Genomic DNA, 12,400 nt, shown 5'->3' on the forward strand with positions numbered 1-12,400 from the left:
GAAAAGCAAAGCTATGCATGGCCAATACTTGAAAAGTATTGAAGGCAAAGCTGACCAAAAACTAACTTGGAACTGGTTAAGATCAGGAGTACTGAAAAAAGAAACAGAAGGCTTTATTTTGGCAGCTCAAAAAACAAGCCTTAGCCACAAATTGAATGAAGGCAAATATTCAATATGTTACCACCAACAGCAAATGTCGCCTCTGTAATGAGAAAGATGAGACAGTCGACCACTTGATCAACGTGTGCAGCAAAATTTCACAAACTGACTACCTACAACGCCATGACCGCATTGCTAAGATCATTCATTGGAAATTGTGCCAAAAGTTTGGATTTGAGAACAGCAAAAACCCCTGGGACCATCAGGTTTAGAAGGTTTTAGAGAATGAGAAAGGCAAAATCTTGTGGGACTTCAGAATCCAAACTGACAGGCACTTGGCCTCCAACACACCAGACATAACAATAATTGAAAAGAAAAAAGTATGGTTCATTGACATTGCAATACCTGGTGATGCGCGAATTGAAGATAAACAGCAAGAAAAAAATCACAAAATACCAGGACTTGCAAATTGAAATTGAGCGACTGTGAAAAAAGAAATCATGTGTTGTCCCAATTGTAATTGGAGCCCTTGGAGCAATACCTAAAGGGCTACCTCGCTATTTGGAAATTCTAAATTTACCTGACTTGAACATTCTGACTCTACAAAAAACCACCCTACTTGGAACAACTTATATCCTCCGACGTTACCTTAACAGTTCCTAGGTCCTTGGTTAAGACTTGAGCTGTTAGGCTACGAATGAGCCCCAAAGGCTGTGAATCTCACCAAAGATTAACCATATAATAATAATAATACAAAGTTTGAATGATTATGTGAACCAAAGCACAGAAAAATTGCTATGGGCTGTGAAAACAGAGAACAGCATAAAAACAACAGAAACAAAGGCAGAATATAAGGAAAAATAGCTGGATGACAGATTAAATAGATGGAAAACGAAAGCTTTGCATGGACAGCACTTGAAAATCATTGAAGGAAAATGTGATGACAACTTGACATGGACATGGCTTAAGATGGGAACTATCAAAAAAGAAATGGAAAGTTTAATACTGGCTGCTCAAGAAAAAGCACTACAAACTAATGCCATGAAAGCAAAGATACAAAAATCCACTGACAACCCAAAATGCCGACTGCAATAACAAAGTCAAAACTGTTTCACATTTAATATGGGAATGCAGCAAAATCACACAAACTGATTACAAAGCTAGATCGACCGAGTTGCTAAATTAATCCACTGGTCATTATGTAAAAAATATCATTTATCTGTATTGTCATTTGGAGCACAACACACCAGATATCACAGTTGTAGAGGGCTGAAGTGTACAGTTTATTGATGTTTCTGTTCCAGGAGATGCCAGAGTCGAAGAAAAAGAACTAGAAAAAATAATGAAATGTCGTGACCTGTCCATCGAAACTACATGGCTATGGATGAAGCATGTAATAGTGATACCCATTGTTATCAGGGCACTTGGCACCATGTCCAAGAATTTCATAAGATACATCAACAAATTGCAGCTTCCTGTAATAACAACAGCAGAACTTAAAAAAACTGTACTACTCGGAACATCTTATACTTTAAGAAGGTACTTGGTTAATATCTAGGACGCTGGTAGCAAACCGTATCAACCATTAGCACCAGTCAATGGTATTTGTAATGCATTTTTGAATGTTTACTTGGCTGAATTTCATGTTCAATGAATAAAGTATATAATAAATCCCTTGACACTGAAATTAAAATTAAAATGTGAAGACAGTGCAGAATTATTATTTTTTTAAAAGCACCTTCAAATAATAACCTGAGGAAGGGGGAAGAAAGCCCATTCCTTTCTATGTGCATTCATTGATGGTTATACAAAATGTATGGGCTTAGAACATGGTACCATGACCCATTCTGGGAATGCTTCCAAAGCAGTCTGATATATCATTGAACATCCCTTCCAAGAACACATTTTCCCCATACCCAATCAAAATCTACTTGTATATAATATCTACTATTTCTTGTTCTCACACATGTCCTCATAAAGGCTAATTACATGATGTCACATTATCAGCAAGTTTATCCATCTCCACTTAAGCAGTTTCAAAAACACAGTAATCTGTGCAATTGAAACAAGCCTGAAACTCTCATTTTATCTCCTGAGTCCAAGACTTCACTGTTTTGACCGCAGGTTTTGTGTTTTTTACTTTATATAGGTGGAGATTGATATGGATCATACAATGATCAAAGAGATCTGCAGCTGGTCTTCGGACAGAGCAATAAGCACTTTTTAATGTAGAGTAACAGTGATCTAATATGTTTTTGCCTCTTCTGAGACAGCTGACATGCTGAGTATATCTGGGCAGACTGAGATTAAAACTGTTAAAATTCCCTAAAACAATGAGTAGGGAGTGTGGGAAGCCCTCCCTCCCAGAGAATGAAATATTTTGGGCAATATTAAAAGAGGCAGAATGTTATATTTCTCCAAAGGAGAAATGGAGAAACATGTTCTTAAAGGCAGAAAGAAGCTCCAGTCTTCCTGCCATAGAAAAACAGCCTCAAGCAGAAGAGTCTAGTCTTTTGGAATGGAGATTTTTTATCCATTAAGAAAGACTGGGGCAATCTATTCATTAAACAAAATCCCTTCAGTCACCCAGAAGGCTGAAGCTAATGGGATTTTAAAAAGTAGAAAAACAAAGACTCCTAAAATCTATATCCAATACCCAAATTCTAAGGATGGGACATGACCTTTAGGACATAATAGGATTTACCCACCACCATTAAAATGGCAAAAGACACAAAGCTCACTTCAATGCACAACCCCCTAGAGCATCTCAATCACAAAAACCTAGAACCCTATAAAAATCCATCAACTCACCCAGCCATTTTGTCAGCCACCCCAGAAACATGCTGCTGTCACTGAGGTTTCTGGAAAACCAAATAAACAGTGACCTTATTTCCTTGTAGCCAGCTTCCATTTTATTTCAATGTCTTTCTCCCAGATTGGAAGCAGACCAGATTTTTCTTTCAACAGGAGTCTGCATATTTCTGTTCTGTGAACAGAATTTGGTCAGCTAAAGTTTGCAATACACTATTCATGCAAGCATGGGGTGGTATACAAACATCAACCAATATGGAGCCTAAAAGTGTTTGCAATTGATGAATAAGTCCACTTCGCAAAATTTCTTTAGTACTGCAACATCCATGAACCAGTGATTATTAACATAGAAGTAGATTCCCCCTCCTTTCTTTTTCCTAGATGTCTCTATAACTCTACCTGCCCTTGGATATGAAAGCCTGGGATATCCAATATATTGTCCTCTCTGGTCTCATTTAAACAAGCCTCTGTAAAGACAAATTAGGGTTCTTTTAATTTAAAAGAAGTAGCTCAACCATTTTATTCACAAGTGAATGCAGGTTTGTTAGGTGAAATGAATGGAGCAGAGTCCTTACCTCTCTTTTTCTCACCCGACAATGATGCCTCCATGCTTTTCCCTTCTGCACTTCTTTTGTTTCCTTTATTTTCTCCAGCTGTTGAAGAGAGCCACTGCTCTTTCAATCAGAATCCACACAGCTTCTTCCACATTTATAAGGACAGGAGAAACCAGAGGAGGAATATTCCTAGAAAGTTATCTGATGTTCAGAAACTTATCTTTGGTCTGTAAATCACAGAAAATAAAACAGAATATCAAAATCACTAGAGAGCATTTCACCAAGACTGCCATCAACAATGCCATCTTGAGGAATTATGAACAAATGTGGTTTGGGGAAAGGGGTATAGAGAGATTCCAACTCAAATTCACAGAAAGAGAAGAGATTACTTCTTTTTGACAGAACTTTTAAAGCAGAATAACATTGTGTTTTGCTGGGACAAACTGGAAGGAATTATCTTCACACCAATGTTTCAGATTAAATTCAGTGAATAAAGCTCATGATTTTACATAGAAATATGGAAGCGAACTATATCAATCTTCAAAGATCCAAGATATAAAGACCAACCCTTGAAAAAACCCTTGTGGTTGGTTTATATACTCCACAACAAGAGAAGGCTAATTTTTTTGAACATTTACTTCAACAGCGATTCTCCTTTATTTATCAACACTGGTATGTTCTTGGAGACTGGAATGGGGTGGTAACCTTGCAATTGGATAGATCTAGTGTTAAAAGCAATGCAAGGGAAAGTAGCCTAAACATTTTTTGAGTTTATAGATATTCTAGGTTTACTTGACTTATGAAGGTAAGAAAATGAACTAGCAAAGGACTAAGTATTTTTTCCAGAAAGACATAATTTTTTGTCTAGAATCAATATAATGTGGACTACAAAAAATATGAAAACCCCATGGAATGATGCTGGAAGATGAGCCCCTCAGGTCGGAAAGTGTCCAATATTCTACTGGGGAAGAACAGAGAGCTAGTACTAGTAGTGCTAGAAAGAATGAAGTGACTGGTTCAAAGCCGAAAGGACACTCAGCCGTGGATGTATCTAGTGGTGAAAGGAAAGCCCGATGCTGTAAACATCCATAGGAACCTGGAATGTAAGATCCATAAATCAGGGCAAGTTGGAAGTGGTCAAACAAGAGAGGAGAAGACTGATAACAACATCTTAGGAATCAGCAAACTAAAATGGACAGGAATGGGTGAATTTAATTCAGATGACTATCAAGTAAATTACTGCTTGCAAGAATCTCTCAGAAGATAATGGAGTAGCCTTCATAGTCAATAAAAGAGTAGGAAAAGCAATATTGGGATACAATCCACAATATGATCTCAGCTCAAATCCAAGGCAAACCATTCAACATCACAGTAGTCCAAGTCTATGCCTCAACCACTGGTGCTGAAGAGGATGAAGTTGACTGGTTCTATGAAGCCCTAAAACACCATCTAGAATTAACACCAAAAAATGATGTCCTTCTCATCATGGGGGATTGGAATGCTAAAGTAGGAAGCCAAAAGATAACTGGAATAACAGGCAAGTTTAGCCTTGGAGTATAAAATGAAGCAGGGCACAGGCTGGTAGAATTTTGTCAAGAGAATATGATGGTCATAGCAAACACTTTTTTACAACAACCCAAGAGACAACTCTACTCATGGGCATCACCAGACAGTCAACACAGAAATCAGATTGACTATGTGCTCTGCAACCAAAGATGGAGAAGCTCTATACAGTCAGTAAAAACAAGACCAGGAGCTGATTGTGGTTCAGACCATGAGCTTCTCATTGTAAAATTTAATCTTAAATTGAAGAAAGTAGGGGAAAGCACTAAGCCATTCAGGTATGAACTACATCATATCCCTGATGAATATACAGTAGAGGTGACAAATAGATTTAAGGAATTAGATCTGATAGACAGAGTGCCTGAAAAACTATGGACAAAGGTTTGCAACATTGTACAAGAGGTAGCAACTAAATCCATCCCAAAGAAAAAGAAACCGGCAATTCCTCAAAATGTCAGAGATGAAGTTCCCCAAACTGACAGTGGAGCGGCACTGACCATCCAAATGGCCGCTTCAAAGTCAGGGCAACCGGATCAAGCTATTTGAGCAGGACCGGTGCTGGAACAAAGCGTTGGACCTGGGTGAAAGAGTGATCAACCAAAGGTAAAGAAACTTTAAAATTGGATTCAAAAAGAGACCCAGAGAGGAAATTAGCAACTATCTGGTGACGGGGATTTAACAAAGAAAAAAAGAAAGGGCGGAGACTAAAATAGAAAGCTCTAGAAGATTTTTGTTCCCAAATTGGGATCTGAAAACATTAAAAATAATAAAATAACTCAGGGGGAAATTTCCTTTCTTTCCTTTTCTATCTTTTTTCTATTTTTTTTGTAAATTAAATAAGGATTTTGACAGCCAGACAAGAGCTTACTGTGTACTGTGGAGTACACATCTACTGGTGAGAAGAAGATACTACAAGACCTAACAGAAAATAACAGAGAAAAGACAGCTGCAGATTTGACTGTAGCAAGCTAAAGATAGTTTGAAGTCATGAGAAACAACAAGGAGGATTTGTTTTTGTTACAGTGCTGTGGATTGGGCTTACTATTGCGGTGGAATGGAAAAAACAAAATAAAAATGGAACTGGAACTGGACTTTAGAATTTGGAAACAAGAAAGGAGAAAAAAAATAATTAATGAACCTTAAGTTTAAATAAACGTGATATAGTAGAAAAATTTTGAACAATTTGTTAAATTAACTAAGTAGACATCATGGAATTTTGGATATATAATGAACTACTTGATATGCTAAAAAAATGCACATGAAATGCTAAATGGTAAAGAAAAAGTGGAAACTCAAAGGGAGCACTTAGAACAAGATGGAGGAGAAAAGGAGATAGAAAAGGGATTAAATGAAGAACAAATAGATACTACAGAAGAAAAAGTGATTGAAAAAGAAAAATACTCAGATGATTGTATTGTGATTTAGAATGACACACCAAAAGGAGACAAGGGGGAAGTGGCCCCCCAAAAGGGGAAATTAAACAGCAAAGGTGGGAATAATGGGGAAAGACTGGGGGGGAACTGGGGACAGTTAAAAGGGAGAAAAAAGAGTGGGGAGAAAAAAATACAGAAATTACAGAAACAAGAAAAAGAAAAAACCAAGCGAATGGGTAAAAGAATAGAATATAAGGGAAGTGGAGTTCCTGAGAGACTAGAAGAAAATGGTTGAAAGGAGGAAAGAAGGAAAAGGATTTACCAGTAGAACAGAATGAAATATAGTAATACTGCCAATGGTATATAGTTAATTAGATGTGTGGCAATCAGATTAATATTATTAATTGTGGATAATTACCTAAGTGAAATGTTTACTATACATAATTATATTTGAGGATATATGTTACTGATAGTAAAGCAGAATAACAGAAGGAAATGAAATGTTGAATTTGATTAACATGGAGAGGCAAATAATGATATTGTTTGCATATTAAAAAGAAACTGAAGTTAAATTGGAAAATATGGAAAGAAAATAAGATGACTGAAATTTGAAATGGAAATATGATGGTAAATGAACTATGCATAAGAGAAGATGTAAAAGAGTAAAACCCAAGAAACACTTTGTTTATAAAAGAAGTTAAAATGTAACAAAAGAACAAAAAAACTTTTGTTTTTTTAAAAAGTTAAAAAGACAAGCAGTAAAAGTGTTACACTCAATTTGCCAGCAAATTTAGAAAACGCAACAGTGGCCACAGGATTGGAAAAGGTCAGTTTACATTCCAATTCCAAAGAAAGGCAATGCCAAAAAATGTTGAAACTACCGCACCATTGCATTCATTTCAAATGCTAGCAAAGTTATGCTGCAAATCCTACAAGCTAGGCTCCAGCAATATGTGGATCGAGAACTACCAGAAGTAAAGGCAGGGTTTTGAAGAAGAAGAGGAACTAGAGATCAACTTGCCAATATACTCTGGATCATGGAGAAAGCTAGGGAGTTCCAGAAAAACTGCTTCATTGACTATGCTAAAGCCTTTGATTGTGTGGATCACAACAAATTGTGGCAAGTTCTTAAAGAGATGTGAGTACCAGACCATCTTATTTGTCTCTTGAAAAACCTATATGCGGGTCAAGAAGCAACAGTGAGAATTGGACATGGAACCAATGATTGGTTCAAAATTGAGAAAGGAGTTCGGCAAGGCTGTATGCTGTATGCTATTTAACTTATACGCAGACCACATCATGAGAAAGGCAGACTAGATGAATCACAAATAGGAATTAAGATTACCAAAAGAAATATCAGCAACCTCAGATATGCAGATGATACCACTCTAATGGCAGAAAGTGAAGAGGGAGTAAAGAGCCTCTTGATGCGGGTGAAGGAGGAGAGTGCAAAAGTTGGCTTGAAAGTCAACATTAAGAAAACTAAGATCATGGCATCTAGCCCTTTCAATTCCTGGCAAATAGATGGGGGAAAATGGAGGTAGTGACAGATTTTATTTTCCTGGGCTCCAAGACCACTGCAGATGGGGACTATAGCCAAGAAGTTAAAAGACACTTGTTCTTGGGGTGGAAAGCTATAGCAAATATAGACAGAGACATCTCTCTGCCAACAAAAGTATAGGCAAGGCTATGGTTTTCCCAGTTGCAATGTATGGCTGTGAAAGTTGGATGATAAAGAAGGCTGAGCATCAAAGAATTGAGGCCTTTGAACTATAGTGCTGGAGAAGACTCTTGCAAGTATCTTAGACTGCAAGGCAATGAAACCGGTCAGTCCTAGAAGAGATCAACTCTAATGCTCTTTAGAAGGTCAGATCCTGAAGATGAAACTCAAATACTTTGGCAACCGAATGAGAAGGAAGGACTTACTGGAGAAGAGCCTAATGCTGAGCACGATTGAGGGAAAAAGAAGGAGGAGACGACAGAGAATGAGGTGGCTGGATGGAGTCACTGAAGCAGTCGGCATGAGCTTAAATAGATTCCAGAGGATGGTAGAGGACAGAAAGGACTGGTGAATGTTGTCCATGGGGTCGCGATGGGTCGGACACAACTTTGCAACTAACAACAACAACAAATAAATATACAGCTCGTAAGATGATTGAAACAGATATTCTTCCAAAATCTTTTTCAGATCGGAACCCAGTATAATGGCCCATTTTAAACTTAGATCCCAGTATTTTAACTGAAGGTTATATGAATCCATTTTGCAAAGGTCACAAATTCTTAAATAATATTTTAACAATAATTTGCGTAAGGGAGTCTAATTTGACAACAATCTGGAACAACTGTAAAGCTGGGATAAGGTGACTTTATATAAGATAATACATTGATTTTAAAAAATTGGCTGAAAAAATTCAAGATTGGAGATTAGATGGAAGGAAAAAGAATTGCAAAAATCACCAGAAGATTCAAACATACTTAGACAATTGAAACTATTGCCATAATTAGTTTCTATGTTAACAGTTTTAGATAAGGAAAATAAATTGAAATATACAAAACAGAAAATTTTTGAGCATGCAAATAAACCAATGAGATGAATGACTCACAAATTAAGAAAACTGAAGAAAAAACTAAAATTCAAGAAATTAGAAATAAGATTAACTTGGATAACAAAACACCCAAATACTTTTTTTTATTACTCCAATTTGTATATGAAGCAAGAGGTCCCATTGGAACAAAACCAAAATTTTCCCAAATTATCTGAAGAATAAAGGAACAAAATTATGAATAATCAATAACAACTTTGAAATAGCAAAAAAGTCAAATCAGGGATGAGATGTTTATCAAGAGCTTTTTAAAAGATATTTCAGGATCAACAATTGTTGCCAATGAAAGACCCAATGGATTCTATTTTACAAGGTAAGACTATGCCTGATTCATGGGAGAAGCATACATCACTTTGATACCTAAGAAAAGGCAAGACTTAACGCTTACACAAAATTATAGGCCAATCTCCCTTCTTAGTAATGATTATAACCTTTTTACATCCATTCTAGTTGAAAGATTTAAAAAAGTTCATGCCTATAGTTATGGAGATCAAGAAAATTTCTTAACTAAAAAAGACAATGTGAGAATTATTTTGAATATAATTTAATATTTACAAAAAGTAATGACAAACTGCAGTATTTTTTTTTAGGTGCAGAGAAAGCCTTTGATAATTTAAATTGGGATTTTATGTTTAAAGTAGTTGAAAAGATGGACTTTGGACTGAGTTTCATGCAGAATTTGAAATCAATCTATGCACTACAGAAGACCCAGTCATGTTTAATTGTGACTTGATGAAATCATGTGAGATTCAGAAAGGGAGAAGAAAAGAGTGATGTTTGTCCCCTTTCTTGTTTATCTTGATGTTGAAATTATTAAACAGAGATATTAGACAAGGTAATGGAATAAGAGGAATATAAGTAAAGGAACATAAATATAATTTCTGTGCTTTTGCTGATGATTTGGCTTTGGTCATACAAGATCCCCGGATGGTATTGAATATATTATGAGGAAGCTTAAAATATTTGAAGAACTGGTAGGGATGAAAATAAACAAGTTAAGGATCAAAATGTTGATAAAGAACATAAATGAAAAAGAAAGTTAGAAAACAAAATGGGACTTAAGTGTGAAAAAGGTGAAGTACCTGGAGGTGATTCTTTCCAATAAAAATTCTGTATTGTATAAAAAACAATTATGTTAAAATCTGGAGTGAATAAATTTGCACAGATGGGAAAAATTAGATTTGCCACTAATTGGAAGAATTTCGGTTGTTAAAATGAAAGTTTTACCCAGAATGCTATTTCTGTTTCAGACTATATCAATATTGATCAAGACCTCTCCTTTAAAATGGCAGAATGATATTTCCATATTTATCTAGCAAAATAAAAAAACCTAAGAATTAAATATAAACTTTTATAAGATGTGAAAGATAGGGGAAGTAAGAATCAACAGCTGTTAGATTTTGAAGGCTTTGATCTGAGATTTGAATGGCACACTTATTTATGGCATGATAAGATAAAGGTTAGGTCAGGTTTTAAGAATCATTTTAGTAGACATCGATTGGCATATATGGGTGAAGTATAAAAAAAGACTGGCTACTAATGTTCCTTTGTGGATACCACCATATGAAGCACTATACTTAAGATATTAATTGCGTCCAAATAAATTACATATTGTGATCTGTTGTTACTGGAAGAAGATGAACCTAAAATAAAAACAAGAGAACAGATAGTAAGTGATGGATTTAATTACTATAGAATATTTAAAAGCTTCAGACTTGATTTTAAAAAGTAATCACATTCTGAAGAGGGAAGTTCCCTGATGGTGACATCCCGGTGACTCATTTTGGATCCTGAAAAAAAATGTTTTTTTCAGCCAACAAATTGGAATTGGAATCAAATTTGAAGATGACCTTTTGACTTCTAAAATTTATAAAATACTATGTAGGCTGAATTTGGAAGATGTATATGTTAAGGACTGCATTCTAAATGGGCAAAAACCCTGGTTGTAATATAATGTTAGACTAATGGTAGAATATGTAAATTTATGGTTTAAAGTTTATTTTGAATTATAGCTTGAAAGAAAATTTTTATAAGATGATCTATCAAATGTATTTGACTACAGATGAATTGGCAAGAATATAATATGGAACTGCCAATAAATGTGGGAAATGTAATCAAACTCCAGGAGCATTTTATCACATGTGGTGGTCTTGTAAACATGCTAAATCATATTGGATAATTATGATGATGCAGAAAATACTTAAAATGCAATGTTAATGAAACCTGAAACCTTTCTTCTAGGCACTATTGATAAATTGAGAGAAAAACAATTTGGAACCTTGTATCTGTGTATGGTGACAGCTGCAAGGATTGTGTGATAAACATTGGAAAGAAAAGGGAATACCAACTATGGAAAAATGGATTTTGAAATTGGCAGAGATGGTGAAATTAACTGCATTGATTAGAGACAATGGTTTAGACAAATTTCTAAGAGATTGGAAGCAGTTTGTGGAGTTCCTGTGAGTTAAATGTAATACTGGGCTGTTAACAGTTTTATTTCGGGGGTTAATTTATTTAGGGGTTAACAACAACAGCTTTCTTACAATGAATTGGTATTATACAAACTTATTGACAGATAATATATTTGTATATTTAGAATATTTGTTAAGAGAATGTGATGTAAAATGGTAATTTAACAAGCACAGATGGAAAATATATATAACTATTTATATATAATGCAAGTGGAGGGGCGGGGGAACATTAGATTTGTGTGAGATACAAATATTAGCATTGTACCAGAGTGGAGATTATATGTTTACTGTTAATCAAATATTTGTTATACACCCTTTTTCTTTATTTTTTTTGTCTCTTGTTTGTAATTCTTTTTTAAAAATATTTTGCATTTTATCTTTGGGATAAAAAATAAAAAAGTAAAATAAATTTATAAAGGTTTAACATTATTTTCAATAGAAACGTATGTATTGGTTTTGACCTGATTGCTTAATATTGGAATCTGGATTATATAATTGGTTTATATTTATATTTATTTATTATGCACATATACATCCTCTCATGAATGAAGGCGGATATACCTGTCCCAGGATAATGTTGCAGGGTCTACAGCACATATTTTGTTTGAGTTCCTGGAAGATGGGCTCCAATACAACTTTGAAAGCTTTGGAAGACAAAAACCACTGTTCTGGGTGAAATATATACACCCTTTCCTAATCCACAATCTTCTCAGGGCACTTCTGATAAGCAAAGTCAGAATGGAGGAAACCTGATTTGCTTAATGATCTCATAATTCATTTGATGGCTATAGCAAAAACGGTTGTAAAATTGGCCGTATCTCATTTAATGACCACATTGGTTAGTTCTGATCTTAATTGTGGTCATTAAGTCAAAGACTATCTGAAAATTTTTTGTGCTGTAATTGTGTCCAATGTGAAAAGCATTT

The sequence above is a fragment of the Natrix helvetica genome (genome assembly GCF_964273705.1).
Source record: "Natrix helvetica genome assembly, chromosome: Z".
Taxonomy (NCBI): Eukaryota; Metazoa; Chordata; class Lepidosauria; order Squamata; family Natricidae; genus Natrix; species Natrix helvetica.